The 5,000-nt window shown below is 32.0% G+C and overlaps 1 protein-coding gene across 8 annotated transcripts in view; it reads left to right on the top strand.

The window, feature by feature from the left end:
- The window catches only part of mri (mrityu), a 189,160-nt gene that overhangs the window by 100,139 nt on the left and 84,021 nt on the right, over nucleotides 1–5,000 (top strand). Inside the window, exon 1 of one of the 8 annotated variants that reach the window (XM_068362014.1) lies at nucleotides 1,897–1,949. The exons of the other annotated variants lie outside the window; for them this stretch is intronic. The gene's annotated coding sequence lies outside the window, so the exon portion shown is untranslated. Of the gene's footprint in view, nucleotides 1–1,896; nucleotides 1,950–5,000 lie in introns of those variants that run through there. 8 annotated transcript variants of the gene reach the window in all.

Raw genomic sequence — 5,000 nt, 5'->3', positions numbered from 1 at the left:
ATTATTATTATTATTATTATTATTATTATTATTATTATTATTATTATTATTATTATTAAGCTACAGCCCTAGTTGGAAATGCTGGATGCTACAAGTAAAATGGAATATTTTAAGAAGAGTTACATCAAATTAATTATCCTATATAAACTATAAAAACTTTAACAAAACAAGAGGAAAAGAAATAAGATAGAATATTGAGCTCGAGTGTGTACCCTCAAGCAAGAGAACTGTAACCTAAGACAGTGGAAGACCATGGTCCAGAAGCTCTGGCACTACCCAAGACTAGAGAACAATGGTTTGATTTAGGAGTGACTTTCTCTTAGAATAGCTGCATACCGTTGCTAAAGTCTTTTCTACCCTTACCAAGAGAAAAGTGACCATTGAACAATTACAGTGGAGTAACCCCTTGAGTGGAGGAGAAATGTTTGGTAATTTATGCTGTCAGGTGTATGAGGACAAGGAGAATATGGAAAAAATAGGCCATTGAAGTATTTGAGTCTGTGAAATCTCTCCGAGTAAGGTTCAACCCTAAAGAATCCCCAAAGAGGCCTAAACTATGTGATTTGGAATGTAAGCATTACTTCAGGGTCTTTGCAGCTGAACACTTTACTTCCTTTTCTTTTTCTTTCTCCCATCATGATGAGCAACCTCTTTTTAATGTGTGTGAAATTCCCTGAATCAAAGTCGACCCGAAGAATAAGTTCTAGGTATTCCTTAAAATTGGTCTCATTAGAATTATTAATATTAAAATGTATGAAATTATTATTATTAAGATTATTAAAATTATTATTTAAATTATTATTCGATGATTACTTGAACGACTAAAGTTCTTGCCAAAAAGCTGTATTAAAACGGATATAATGTTCTTGAAAAAAAAATATTAAGACCGAGTATCATTCTATTTCAAAAGTAAATGTTTATTGTTCACACACGTACGCAGTTCAGTCTCTTTAGCCCACATTGTAAACAATCGCCTATTGTAAAGCTGATTTTTTTGTGCATTTATTATTTGTCTTTAATTACATTATAAATGGAACCATTTCTTATTCCGTACACATCTACGTATTAACAGCAAGGAACGCAGTTCTGAATTCGGGGATGAATTCAGAGGTAGTTAAAAGAAAATTTGAGTCATTATCCTAAGCAATTACTTTAACGAGGGGTAATCGGACGAAGGGAGAAAAGAAGAAGGGGAAAAGGTAACTTTTCCTTTTACGAAGAGTGCGAAGGGTGGTGTCTTGAGCAGGACATGGGGATGTAAGGAATTAACTTTTGTTGATTATACCAATAGAGGGTTTTATTGTTGCAATAATGGGGACTTGCTCATTTATTCTGTTTGTTTTTTCGTTGTTGGTGAAGGGTGTGTCTGTTAGTTTATTTATTTGTTTCGTTTGTGACCAACTTTACACAAAAACTACTGTACCAATTTTGAGCAACCTTGGTAGGCATATTGGGTATGACCCAAGGATAAATCTGTAACATTTTGGATAATGTACATCTAAGTACAAGTACGTAGCAGTATTTTGAAAATAATCTCAATGTTAAGTAAATGGGAAATATTTTGTTAGTTTATCTTATGTTTGTGAACAACATTACTTGCACAAAAATTATTGAACCAATTTCAACAATACTTGCTGGACCCAAGGACAAGTCCATTAGATTTTGAAGAGAAAATACATCCAAGTACTGGTACGCATTGGAGTTGATAGCAAAATAAGATTGTCTGAGTACCCCTCTAGTTATTATGATTCCTTTTAAAGTTATCAGTATCATTATTATTAGTATGCTCTCTAGTAATAGTATTTAGAATTGTAGTAGTAGCATAACTCTTTAATGTTTTAATTATTTATCACACTTTTGAAATATCAATTCATTAATGTTTCTTATTTTTCCTACCTTTCAGGTAAGTGTTGCTGTTCGTAGAGAAGTGCTCGTCCCGTAGGTAAATTGTAAGTAGTAGTAAATTAGCAGTTGTATTTCCTTTGTTCTGTTGTCCCGTTTCCTATTCCATATACACGCATGTGAACACAGAGCAAACGGCATCTTCCATTAGATTATATATTTGCATATGGTGAATGTTTTTATGCTGGCACACTTCCTCTGCTAACCTACCTAATATTTGTCTCATATCTAGTTACATATACGCATGCTCTCCTACACCCACATTTTATTACAACTTAAGATTAGTTTGCGAATGAAAAGTTTAACGTTGTTGAAACTTATAAGGATAAAGGAAGTGAGCTAAACGTTGAGCAGACGTCAACAGGTTATAAAAGAGATTATGGAAAGGTCACCTAAGAGAAAGAAAGGTATTGTTTAATTTTGGACTTGTTTAAAGGCTGCTCAAGAATGGCGAAGGCAAGGGACTGTGATATTGCCCTAGCAAGTAGGACAATCCTCTAGAGACTGATCATATATGATCAGCGCCCAAGCCCCATCTCCACCCAAGCTTGGACGAGGGAGTTTCAGGCAATGGCTGCTGATGACTCAGCAGATAGACATATAGGATCCCCCAAATCTCCGTAGCTCACAAGGATAGTAAGGTTGCAGAAACTAAAGGAACTAACGAGTCTGAGCGGGACAAGACACCCCCCCCCCCCCGTGTGGCGATCACCAGGCAGAGACGTTACCAATCAGGCCTCAACAACCCTTGGTTACTATAAGGAGGTTAATATCAGGCACAATTATTAGGCGGGGCTTGAAACCTACGTCGTTAGTCATATGAACAAGTAATTACTCTGTATGAAATAAAAATTGATTTAGTTTCAAAGGCCAAATGTGTATGGGAGGAACTTATGAACGTAAGATTCAGAAGAACAGTTATATAGTTGAATTCTGAGATTTCTTTAATTTTCAAATCTGTGTATCGTAAGTTGGAAGCTATCATCAGGTTAAAAGCAACAATGTAATATGAGGTCTTAGAAATTGCGAATTTGCTTAAAGGACACTCTCTCTCTCTCTCTCTCTCTCTCTCCTCTCTCTCTCTCTCTCTCTCTCTCTCTCTCTCTCTCTCTCTCTCTCTCTCTCTCTCCGGAAATATATGCCCACATTTCAGTTACTCAGAAGCTATGGTGTGTTTGATTATTGATAGCAAGTGAATCATTGCTTATATTCAATATAAAATAATGTGCATAACTCTACGGAAATAGATATCCCACATTTGAGTTACTTGGAAGCCATGGCATGCGCGATAGTAAGTGAATCATTGCTTATATTCACTATAAACAGATGTCCATAACTCTACGGAAATATATATCCACATTTCAGTTACTTGGAAGTCATGACATGTTCGATAGTAAGTGAATCCTTACTTATATTCAATATAAAATCATGTGCATAACTCTACGGAAATATATACCCATATTTGAGTTACTCGGCAGGCATGGCATGTTCGATAGTAAGTGAATCATTGCTTATATTCAATATAAACAAATGTCCATAACTCTACGGAATTATATATTCACATTTCAGTTACTCGGAAGCCATGACATATTCGATAGTAAGTGAATCATTTCTTATATTCTTTTGTAGTAATTCAAAATCGGCAAATTCGCTTACTATACGAAAGGGAGAGACTGGAATTCTAATAATATATTGCTAATTGAAATGTCAGGACCGATTGGATAGGAGTTTCATAGATATATTTAATGAGAATGGGTTTTCTTATGGTTTGACTAAAGAATTTAAACGAGATAGATGTTAGTTAGTTTTTATTTTGTTTTATAGCATATGTTAAAGATTTTTATAGTGATGATGATTTTAATAAGGAAATTAAATGTTATGAGGATAGTGTTTTGTTAGGAATATATATATATATATATATATATATATATATATATATATATATATATATATATATATATATATATATATATATATATATATATATATATATATATATATATATATATATATATATATATATATATATATATATATATATATATATATATATATATATATATATATATATATATATATATATATATATACACACACACACAACATTTATGTGGTCATCACGTGTCAGCTTTCGTGATTTCAACACGTACGCTTGCGTGCGTGCACACACACGCACTATAGAGATACATAGATAGATAGATAGATTTGTTTGTACATATGCATGTATGTATATATAATGCATATATACACTTGAATATTCATGCACTGTATTATCTTTGTATGAGAAACCTTATGTATAGTCCCATTCTATACCATATGTATAATTTTCATATAGAATTGCTTCATTTTTCACATTTTTTTTTATATAAATTTGTAATACAGGTTCAATTTATTTAGGTGATTTAAATGTTTTCTCTTGTGGTATTTTTATTATTTTTTTCGCAATTAATTATACATGCTTGAAAAAGGGAGCCTAATGATGTTATTCATTACAGTACCGAAATAAGGAAGCAAAATATTTCAGATGTGGAAAAAATGCTGATTGGTGATGTTTTTTTCTTTTGAGAGACAATATACTAATTATGAATTTTATGATTAAACTTTCAAGACTTTTCAATTCTGTTTATTTATATTTTGCATTTATAAATTGACCACCCTTGAATAAAATTCGAGTTAATTAAAGCGTGTGTGCACTTATATGCATCGAATTAAACGTTTATACTTTCGTGGATGCATATTTTTCATTTTACCATTTGTTTGATTTTGCATTTTTTTTCTTCTTTTTACTATGCCTGTTTTTGAAATATTTTAGTAGGTTGCGCCAGAGGTGTATTTTTTGCGTGTTTATATATCTGATTATAATTATGAATTTTCTTGTATATTTTATTTGTTTCTGTATCGTGTTTATTTGACATGGAAATTTAACAGTTGATTTTTACATTCCTAAACAGAACTTAACTTCATTCTCTTAAATTTCATGTGATTACCTATAGGATAATGGTGTAAGTAGCTAAAAACTTTATTTCCTTGATCATTTGCCAAGGAGATGAAATTAAAATGTTATTCAAATTGTGATTTACCTGAAATATTCTTTACCT

The sequence above is a fragment of the Palaemon carinicauda genome, chromosome 38 (genome assembly GCF_036898095.1).
Source record: "Palaemon carinicauda isolate YSFRI2023 chromosome 38, ASM3689809v2, whole genome shotgun sequence".
NCBI classification, from domain to species: domain Eukaryota; kingdom Metazoa; phylum Arthropoda; class Malacostraca; order Decapoda; family Palaemonidae; genus Palaemon; species Palaemon carinicauda.
Note: the sequence above shows the minus strand (reverse complement) of the source record. Positions and strands in the feature narration are given on the sequence as shown.